The sequence below is a fragment of the Fundulus heteroclitus genome, chromosome 6, assembly GCF_011125445.2.
Source record: "Fundulus heteroclitus isolate FHET01 chromosome 6, MU-UCD_Fhet_4.1, whole genome shotgun sequence".
NCBI lineage: Eukaryota > Metazoa > Chordata > Actinopteri > Cyprinodontiformes > Fundulidae > Fundulus > Fundulus heteroclitus.
In genome coordinates this window covers 30,172,342-30,183,437 of record NC_046366.1, presented here as the reverse complement: position 1 = coordinate 30,183,437, position 11,096 = coordinate 30,172,342, and the positions used below count along the sequence as shown (strand labels likewise).

Genomic DNA, 11,096 nt, shown 5'->3' with positions numbered 1-11,096 from the left:
GAAAGCATCACCTCTGGATTTGATGAAAAATATTCACTTCTGTGTTGAAGACTATTGGCGTGTCGTCTGATAACAGACACCAAATATGAAGTTACAATGAGCAACATCACGACAAAAAAAAAAAGAAAAAAAAGAAAAAAAAAAAGAGGTTTTTGGATAGATTTAAAATTGGCTCCACGAAAATAATGCCACATTGACTTATGAAGCTAGTTGTCTCTTTTTTGGGACTCCGGGGTATATTCCGCATTACAAAACAATCGCTTCGTGGATGGGGAGTATCAGCAGTGTCGCCAATCAAGCGTCAGGTGTGGCCAGGAACGGCAATAGGGGAGGGAATAAAGTTTAAGGTTAAATTCACAGACACTGTGCAATCTCTGCCTTATTCCGTCAGATTTCCTATAGCTATGGGACATGTAGGAAGTAATCACTGCTCCTCCCCCCAGGATGAAAGCACAGAAAGCCACCAAGACTGTCACCCAATCACCTGCCGTCCTTCCAGACCCCTCTAGAAAATATACCACAGCCGATGAGAGTGCTGTCCGACATGGATATAGACCCTGATGTTGATCTTTCTAACGAACAAGAAAACGACTCGCAGCACTGGTAGGAAAGAAACCGAAAAGGTTGTTAAAAAAAAAATAAAAATAAGATGCTTAAGTTCTTGTAATAATGTTGCTTCTCTTGTCTAATGCCAGTGGGCTCTGCAGAGAAGAGAAAATTGATGCAATTATCTTTGTCTTATTTTGATGTTTTATGTTTACAAGAGACTAAGTGGGATTATGCAAAAGAATAGGAAACGTTAAAGAAATTGAATGGGGACATGTTTTCCTCCACATCCAACAGTGGCCATTTTTCTACGAGAGGGAGTGTCTCAGGGTAGTAAATTAATTTAGAAAGACAAGGAGGGAAATGCATTATAATAGATTTCTTTAAAAATTATAAAGACAGTGCGCGTTCATGGCGCAGCAGGTGGCGCGACCCATGTACGGAGGCTTTGGTCCTCGACAAGTTCGATCTGGATTTGAATCCGACCCACGGTCCTTTGCCGCATGTCTCTTAACCCCCTCTCCTGTCAGCCTACTTTCATAAAAAGCCACGAAAAATCCCCCCCCAAAAAATAAAATGTAAATAAATAAATACCACAGACTTAATACACATGCCGTATAACACCGAATAACGAAATATAAAGGAAACATTTTTTCCAAAGAAATTAGGAAATAGATTACACATCACTGCATTAGGTGACTAAAGTTTTCCTCACAAAGATTGACAAATTAAGTCCTTTGTTCTTTCTTGCTCAATATCATCTGTATTGTATTTTTTTTTTAGCTTGTCTTATTTAAAAAAAAACAAAAAACAAATCTGCGTCGGGTGGTCTTATCAAAGAGCAATAGGAGGAGAAAAAAAAAACAAAAAAAAAAAAAAAACACGCTATTGATATTTTTTTTTCCCCCCCTCGCCTTTCTTTGCTCCCATTCACCTTTTAGTTTAAATTCTTTGTTTTGAAATTACCGGTGTTCCCTCACCACCGTTTTTAACTGTTGGGGAGGCGCTTTTTGTTATGAAAATATTGAAATTGCTGGACAGATTTCTTTGCTTGAGACTCAATGGAACGGTAAAAAGAACCAGGAAACGGATTATGGACAGACGAAGATGAACTCGAAGTACGAGAAGGATAACACTGAGCATATTGAAATTGAAGAGAAAATTTCAGCCCTTGAATTGATGAAAAAAAAAATATATATAGACACACGGCTCTTGTGTGGGGGACTATCGGCGTGTCATTTGTTAACGATACTAAATACTAAGTAATTATGAGCAACATCACAGTGAAGATGAGACTGTTTCTAAATCGCATCCACAAATATATAGAGAACTGGTGGACAAGGGAGAGTTTGGGGCTCCGGGCTTAAATTACGGATAAAGAAATAATTGAAAAGCTTCATGGCTGGGGAGTGTCGGCAGTGTCACCAAACAAGCGTAGAGTGTGGCCAGGAACCAAGATCATGGACAGAACAAGGTTTGTTAGAGTTAAATTTACAGACGCTGTGCAATCTCTGCCTTACTCTGAGATTTAACACTGCTCCTCCCAGGACAGAAGCACAGACAGCCGCTATGACTCAGGTTCTGTCGCCCACTGGTGGAGAAAAGACTGAAAAGGTTAATTAAGAAAAATTAAACTTGAACTTCTTGCAGGAAAAAAAAGGGACAAAAAAAGGACAAAAAAAAAAGGCAGTGATTTTTCAGACATGTTTTGACATTTTGTATTTGCTAGAGACCAAATGGGATTGTGTAAAAGAAGATAAAATGTTAAAGTGGAAAGGGAAAATGTTTTCTTGAATATTGAACAATTACTCAGGGGGTTGGCTGTTTTTTTTCCCAGGGAAGGCAAGATTTCAAACTGTCTAATTTATAAAAGATGAAGAGAGAACTTAATTATCGATTATTTTCAAAATAAAAATGGTTGCAGGCAGTATTGTCAGTTTATCACAAGCATCTGGTTATTCCTCAAAGAAACCTTTCAGATACAATACTGTCGATAAATCATACAATTCAAATCATGTCGAGCACCCAGGGCATCTTTCTCAGTGTAGATTTCAGTAAAGCTTTTGACAGAGTGGAACACAACTTTTCATGGGCAGTTTTAAATACATTTGGTTTCGGTCAATCATTCATCAGCAGATTACTGTTATTATATGCAAATGCAGAGAGTAAAGTCAAATGTAACGGTCATTTTACAGACTACTTCCGTTTACATAGGTCAGTATGGTAGAGGTGTCCTCTGTCCTTCATGCTCTACAACCTGGTGGCCGAGCCCCTCGCCATCTTAATAAAACAGGAGGTAAACATTCAGACCCCACAGGGGATAAGTGTGTTAGAAAATGGATGGATGGATAAATGGGACTGCACAAAAGAACATGAAATGTTAAAGTGGAAATGGAATTTTTTTTCCATTGATATCGAATAATTGTTCAGGAGGGTGGCTGTTTTTTTCCCCCACCAGGGAAGACATGTTTCAAAACTGTCAGTTAATTCAAAGGTGAAGGGAAATTATAGTTGATCATTTTCCAAAAAAAAAAAAAAAATATATATACACACAATTATAAATGTACATGCAGCAAATATTGAGATAAAAAAGGAAGATGTTTTTTCATGATCCAAGAAAATGGATCAGCAGTAATTGCTTAATTATAGGGTATTTTAATCCAACTCTTGCTAAATCAGACGCTTGTAACAATTGTGCTTTTTCTGAAGATTCAAGTAAAGTGCACTTTTTGATTTAACCACAAACAATAATTTGATAGACGTCTGGAGAACGTTTCATTCAGGTATGTTACGACCTGCCTAAAAGGACATAACAAAAAGGAAGACACACCATGTATACGAGGCAAGCTGCTCAACAAAAATTAGCTGCCCCGTCTGTAAAGAAGTGCCAGTTTAAATAAGGAGGTCTCTTTCAGGATTAGTGGAGTAATCAAAGAGAGCATCCAATTTGGAGAAGAGGAGAACACCACACTAAAAGTTATTGGTTTCACACAGTCAGCAACACAAAATGTGATCCAACCAAAGGTGGGCTAACCTCTCCACACCAAAGGTCACAACACAAGACAGACACTCTTGAGACAGACATCCTTAAGCACAGATGGTTAAAATAGACAAACAGATTTATCATTAACAAATAAAAATGCAATTTCATCTAGTTTCCAAGTTATCACAACTTGTTGCCTTTTTTTGAAATTGAAGCCTTTACCTTGTGTACTTGAAGGATTAAAAAACACCAACTCCATCTTCCTAAATGTGTGTTCTGCCACAAAACATGACAGTAAAATGGGCATTTTATGTTACAATTATACTTAAACTAAGTAATGCTAAGAGAATTCCCACTAACTGCCTCACAAGATCTTACTAAAACTCAACCCTAGTCTTCAGAGGTCAGGGATGGTGGGTATTTACGCACTTAATACCAGTAGTTTGGGAAAGCGACCATGACTATGGCAACCCCACCAAATCTATGGCTGTGCCCCCGAGACAACTGCTCCAACCATATAACCTCACACTACAAAAAAAAAAACAAACAGACACAACCTAAAGAGGAAGTGTCTTGCAGCCTGACAGGGAATCTCTTTATATTTAATTACCAGAATAAAACACATGGTGTATACCCAAAATAACCACAGATCAGCATTTGCAAATACAAACAGCACCTTGACTGGTTACCTTGACTCAGCTGGACTTCGTCGTCCAATCAGCATGCACCAAAAACAAATGCCAATTAAATTGTCCTAATCCTAAAGCTTTCCATCTTTACAAAACTCAGACGAGCCCTCAATTGTAACGACCTGGTTTAAAGGCCATAACAAGAAGGGAGACACAGCTGCACAACAAAATACAACTGCCACGTCTGTAACGAAGTGCCAGTTTAAATAAGGTCTCTTTCAGGATTGGTGGAGCAATCAAGGTGAGTAACCAATTGGGAGAAGAGAACTTTAACAGGAAGTGATGCAGGAGGAAATAACCCAGGAGAAGGTCTGCATCAAGATCCCATAGCAGAGCTTGCTGGCAGGAAGCAGCAACTGGACCTTAATTTTTTAAAACACCAGAAAAGAGAAAACGAACGAAGGCCACTGCCCTTCACAAGGTAAAAGACAATTCGCTAGAAAACTGAAACAATCAAGACTGGACTTGTGCCTGATCTCGTCTTCTCTTGTCTCCGAGGTGTCGTCCTGTCTCTTCCGAGAGAACGCCTGGAGTGATCACTCCTCTCCGGAGGTGGGGATGGGACGGAGCATTAGAAATGGGAATCTCTGGTGTCTAAATGCGGCTCTTCTTCAGGATGAGGTCTACAGAGGTCAGATCAGTATCTTCTTGCAGACCCTGAAAGAGGAGATGGATTATGTGGACAACCTGTTGGACTGGTGGAATCAGGCTAAACAAAGGATAAAAAAATGTTACAATACAGTAACCAGTTAAAAAAAAGGGGGGAAAGAAGTTTAATATAAATGTACCCAAATATTGAATTGGATTAGGGCTGCAACTAGCGATTATTTTAATAAATCGGTCAATTATTTTTACGATTGATCAATGAATCGGACAAAAAGTTTTATTTCCACTTTTTTTTCTTTTTAGAAAATAGAGAATTTGTACTGAGTGCATATAAATTGCTACTTGGGTGTTCTGTTACAATAATGTCACGTAAATAATTTTGCTTCAAATAAAAAAAGTTTGTTGACTAGACTGTAAGACAATCATTTAATAGTCAATGTTGTCTATATGAACAGCAATTTAACACAATAGTGAATCTGTAAAACCGGTGTCAAATGTGGTTTGGTTCAATCTCACTTTTGTTCTAGAGCACCTAGAGGAAATAACTGGGCATAACAATAAAACCAGAGCAAAAACACCACTTCTGACAATCAAATTAACCACCCGTCCATTTCATAGATTGTTTCAGCGCATGCTGCATTTTATGTAAATACTACATGCTACCTTTGTCCTTTTTACGTATTTTACTTTAAAGAATGTTTATTATGTAAGATTTTTAAACTTTGAAGAGTGAAAAAGGATGTTAGATATTTAATACTTCTTATTTGATCTGAGAGTTTTAAAACTTTTGAGGGTGTCCTTTAGGGCTGCTTTATAATGTAACTTAACTCAGACTTAATGAACAAATTACCATCAGAATGAAATTGGATTCTGATTTAGAGGGCTGGTTTATTAACCATAATCCGATCAGCGTTCATTTAAACATTTGTTCCAATTAACTCATGAATTTACAGAGCCTGCATGTGGAGGATGGGGCCGCAGTAGGGTGACCAGACGTCCCCGATTTCCGGGGACAGTCCCCGTTTTGGACCACATGTCCCCGGCTAAAATTATCCCCGGAAATGTCCCCGATTTTACCAAGGCGGAAAATGTTGCGTGTAGACAGTTATTACGGTAGAAAGACAGCGTAAACGTGTTGCGCGCAGAAACAGGTGTTACGGTAGCTGGTTGTGCTGCTGTTAACAAAGATGAGGAACAAAGCACACCACTAGACGAGCGGTAATGATCCTTCTGGATGCCAGCTGCCATTAAAACACGAAGAAGAGTACACCATATTAAAGTTCCTCATGAAAAAAATAGGAGTCAGTAACAGGAGAACTGAATGAAACAAGATCTCCATGATCTGAGAATGATGGAGGAAGAGATAACCACCTGTTCAATGTTGATTTATTATGTTGTTTTTGCTTGTAGCTCCAAATATTGTGGTCATTACATTTTTAGCATTTAATCAGGTGAGATAACGAAAAAAAAAATGGAAGTTTTCATGTTGTACATTCTAATGTTTCTGGAAGTGATTTTAATTACATAATGTCTCTGTTTTAGTGTAAGAGTGATACAAGAGGAAAGAGGAAGAGGATAGGAAGACAGAAAGGAGATTAAATGTGAATGGAGAAAAATAGAAACACTGATGGAGAGAACAGTTGACAAGAAGGGAGAAAAAATTTGAGTATTAATAAAGTTCAAGTGATAAAGCATTGACATGATTTAAGTGATTAATGTATTGAGTAATGTAGTCTGTGGCAGAATGAAGAGGCAGTTCAGTTGGATTTTTTTGTGTTTTTTTAAAAAATTCTGTTCTGCACATATTATATCCTCTTCTCTTATTTTATCCAGACCTCTGGATACCATGGCTGATGGCTCTTCAGACACAGAAACCAGAGATCACGTGTTAGTTGACTCACTGACCGGAGTTAACTTACCTTATAGGAGCAAACAATATACTTGCATATCAACAACTACCATACACATGCACTTAGTTATACACACTTTATGTAAGTTTATATATGCTCATGCTGCACTACACAAACACAATAAGTGGCATTCATGTCAAGGGAAATTCCAAGTCTGTGCTTTTTTTTTTATATACATGTTTAACACCTTTTCACATAACCAGAACCTATTTTCTTGTCCCAAGCAAGCTCTATGCACAGCTCCACCTCTTCCTGAACCTCAGCAGCTCCTTTGCTTCCTGCCTTTTATTACTGGACAAGCTGATTAATCCAGGTGTGTCTGACCTCAGTAACCAGCCACACACACCTGGATTAATCAGCGGGTCCAGTAATGAAAGGCAGGAAACAAAAAGGAGCTGCTGAAGTTCAGGAAGTAGTGGAGCTGTGCTTATAACCCATTAGTGGGAAGAAATAATCTGCTTATTTGAGATGCACAGGCCCCTGATGTGGCCAATTGACAGTAAGAAACATATCATTTACCTGAGGGCTTGACCACTGCTTCTTCTTGATGTTAACGCAGAAAGAAACTATTTATCATATGTATACGTGAACAGAATAAGTATTCGTTGCACTTTTTTTTTTTTTTTTTTTTTTTTTAAAAAGGTGGGGGAACTCTGTCTCCAGACAGTCACGGGCATAAAATACATAAAATCTTTTCCTCATGTCACTCTCCCGGGGGGGGGGGGGGGGGGGGGGGGAGGGGCAGAGCTCTTTGGGCCCCACAAAATTTGAAAGCCCTGCTAACACCCTTGACCCCTCCACTCCCACCACTTTGCCCCAACCCAGAGACACAGTTCTAGTTTTCTATCAATAACACTATTGATGTATTCGTTTTATTAATCTTAGAATATACTAAAAGTGTGTAGAGGCACATTCCTGGCTTTTAAACTTGATTTTTGTAGTTTAAATAATAAATATGTAAAACTAAATGAAACTATTATTGCCCCAGTTTACTAATTTCATCTTGATGAGATGCATTGCTTTTTATGTACGAGCTAGAAATGTCCCCAGATTTGATTTCAGAAATCTGGTCACCTTAGGCCGCAGTCCTGCAGCACAGAACATTTTGGGATGATCAGAATTTGATCCCGCTCCCTCAACAGCAGCCAGCAGGAGTTCTCAACCATCACAGAACCTGGTGCCGGTCCATTATATGTTCTCAGAACCAAAACAGTAGTATGAAACTTCTGCAGTTTTATGGAAATTCATCAACGCTGTTAATGTCAGAGTTTCTCCTTTGAATAACGCTTGGTGCAAGCAGGGGCGGATTTAGGAAATTTGGGGCCCTAGGCAAAGAAAGGGATGGGGGCCCCCTGAATTGTTAAGACAAAACATAAAACAGATCCATTATACAGAAATTTTATTAGGATAGACAAATTATTTTTCTACCTTTTGTCCCTCTGTTCTTGTTGTTTTCCTCTATTCAATTTTATTTATATATTCATGAAACATGTCATCTCGAGACACTTTTAAAAAGTCAAATTCAATCATATTATACAGATTGGTCAAAAATGTCCTATATAAGGGAACCAGTTTGATTGCTTCAAAGTCCCAACAAGCAGCATTTACTCCTGGAGAAGCGTAGAGCCACAGGGAGAGTCGTCTGCATTGCCCATGGCTTTGCAGCAATCCCTCATACTGAGCAAGCATGAAGCGACAGTGGAAAGAAAAACTCCCCATTAGCGGGAAGGAAAACCTCCAGCAGAACCCGGCTCAGTATGAACGGTCATCTGCCTCGACCCACTGGGGGTTACAGAAGACAGAGCAGAGACACAACAAGACAGACAAAAAGCACAGAAGCACACATTGATCCAGTAATCAGACAGCTGATTGGCCAGAGCTGGGTCATCTTCAGGAAGTCCACTGTTCTGACTGCTTACCAGTAGAGTGGGTGGTGGTGGACTCAATCTGGTGGAACATCATCATCAAAGCCTGGCTGGATAATTGTGTAAATGTCTCTGCCACAGCCCATCTCTGTCTCATTCTGAAAATAAACAGAAAACACAGTATAAAGCTTTTACTCAGTGGTTAATGTATATTTACTCAATTGCTAAAGTAGAAATTTGAGGATTTTATGCAACTTCATTTTGTCTACGTCACTAACTCAGAGGAACATACTGCAATTTCTACTCTACTACTAAAGCTACTTATATTCTGGTTACATATTTCAAAACCTTCACGCTCGGTGAAGGTTTTGAAAATGACAATTTAATGTTAACATTTGTGATAAACTGAACAAGTCTTTATTTTGAGGGGCGACTTCTTAAGCCAGAACTTTAAAAAAAAATAATAAATTGTCTTCGGCTGGAAAATGAATTATGACAAAACAAAAATAAGATGCATGTCACAGGAAAGACTAGTGATGCAACAAACATGACGATTTCTTAAACTACCGAACAGTAAATTATTTTGTTTCTAAATAACTCGACCCATTAACATCCACAGCTGTAAATATTAACACATTTAAGTAATGTTAATTCAAAGCTGTAATGCAGAGTGAGAAGTTGGTAATAACTTCCTTACGTTTTTTGAATGTATAACTTAAATTATTAAGGACTAAAACACCTGCCAGAACTACCAGTAAAACCTAAGGGTGATTTTACAAAGAACACCCAAGTGCCTGAAGTTTTTCTGAAAATCCACATGAAAAAAAAAAAACACCTAAATAATTGTTCTCGTCGTTTGTAGCAAATACAAAGGAAAATCGAAACTTACTTTAAAATGAGCCATATTCAATAAGGTAAATAAATAATGCGAAATGTCCCCTTGACGGTTTAACACTCACCGTTCAAAACCTCACGACAGACGCTCCCCAACAGGCTCCCACGTTGCTGCTGATTGCGGCTTTCTGCTGCAGCTGCTGCAGTGACGAAACCGAATGCAGAAACTTTGGACAACTTTGAGAGCAACTTTCTACTTTCTTCTTCTTCTTTCTCTTCTTTTCAGGACCCCTAGGATAGCTTCTTCCCATTTTATTTCAATTCTTTTTTTTTTTCTTCGCTTCTCTCGTCTCCTCGCGCCGTTTGTATTCAAATGGTTTTGCCGTCTGCCTAAACCTTTCTGCACATGCGCAGCAAATGGACTGATCCAATGTAGTTGAGACTGTAGGGGGGGGGGCACCGAGACACTCAATATTATAAGCATTCTGATGCCATTTTAGCGAAAGGATTGTAATCAAAAACACAATTAATGTGCACACATAAGGAATAGATGTAATAACCATACATGTAAAACAAGTTTTAGGGGGGCCCTAGGCAACTGCCTAGTTTTGCCTAATGGTAAATCCGCCCCTGGGTGCAACTAAACCCACGTCACGATGGGATTACATGATTTTAAGCCCATATAAACTGCTTTCGGAATACTTTTTCCGTTTAATCCGAACACATTTCAATCCAGTCAGGGAATGTTGCGCATTTAAAAAAAAAAAAAAAAACATCCTGTCATTAAGCAGCTAACAAGCTAAGAGCCGCATAACCAGCTACCAGACTAATGTTCACGCGGCACCCGGAAGCTCGACTTTGGCCGCGCAGGATTTACAGCCCGCGAGCCAAGCGCTGTCGGCGTTTCCTCGCTTTAAAACGGAACAAACGTCAGATATAATAACGACTTACCTGCTGTTGAGCTTCCGCCGCCCTCATCAATGATTCCATGTTTTCAGCTCCTGTGCCATGTCAAATCTCGCATGATACTTTTTTTTTTTTGGAAAGCACCACATGCTCCGTCTTTTGAGGACTTGGCGCGAGCCGTCTTGTCCGTGTCTTCATTAGTAGAAGCTACAAAAAATAAAAAAATAAACAGCATTTGAAAACACCACCCCAACCTCGCTGCGTTCAACTAGCTCTGCAGCCCCTCAACGTTGACGACGCTCTGCAGGTGCGGTGAACGGCTCCGCAACGTGGCGAGTGACGCATTAATCGCGCGACACAACGAATCGATGGAGAAATTAGTGGACAACTACTTTAGTTGTCGATTCGTTGTTGCAGCCCTAAAGACAAAGACAAGGTATTTGCAATGTTCCTTCCAAGGACTAGATGTTTTGTCAAGGTGAGACTTCCTATGAGAAATAAAGTGATGTGTGATGAATGAAAATGCCGCGTACCGTAAACGTGCAGGAGTCCTGAATGAGTTTGTCGTCAGGTGCAGGTGTGTTTGATGAAAGCATAGAAGCAGCTTGTCGTTTACGGTCACACCACTCTAAACACGCCCACTGCGTCAGTGCAGAGGTCACCAACATGGTGCCCGCGAGGACCACATGTGGTGCCCACGAGCCTATTTATATATATATATAAAAAAAAAGCACAATCAGCCAGTGAGCGGCATGTA

The 11,096-nt window shown here is 39.4% G+C and overlaps 2 long non-coding RNA genes across 2 annotated transcripts; both read right to left on the bottom strand.

The window, feature by feature from the left end:
- Nucleotides 1-4,067: 4,067 nt before the first annotated feature.
- On the bottom strand, nt 4,068-9,780 carry LOC110367246. Its single transcript, XR_004931247.1, has 3 exons — nt 9,559-9,780; nt 8,654-8,757; nt 4,068-4,875 (listed from the first exon to the last, which is right to left on the bottom strand). It is a non-coding gene; the product is annotated as an uncharacterized LOC110367246 (long non-coding RNA).
- Nucleotides 9,781-10,462: 682 nt separating this feature from the next.
- LOC118563486 lies at nt 10,463-11,058 on the bottom strand. The gene is made up of 2 exons (XR_004931248.1): nt 10,873-11,058; nt 10,463-10,546 (listed from the first exon to the last, which is right to left on the bottom strand). It is a non-coding gene; the product is annotated as an uncharacterized LOC118563486 (long non-coding RNA).
- Nucleotides 11,059-11,096: the final 38 nt, after the last annotated feature.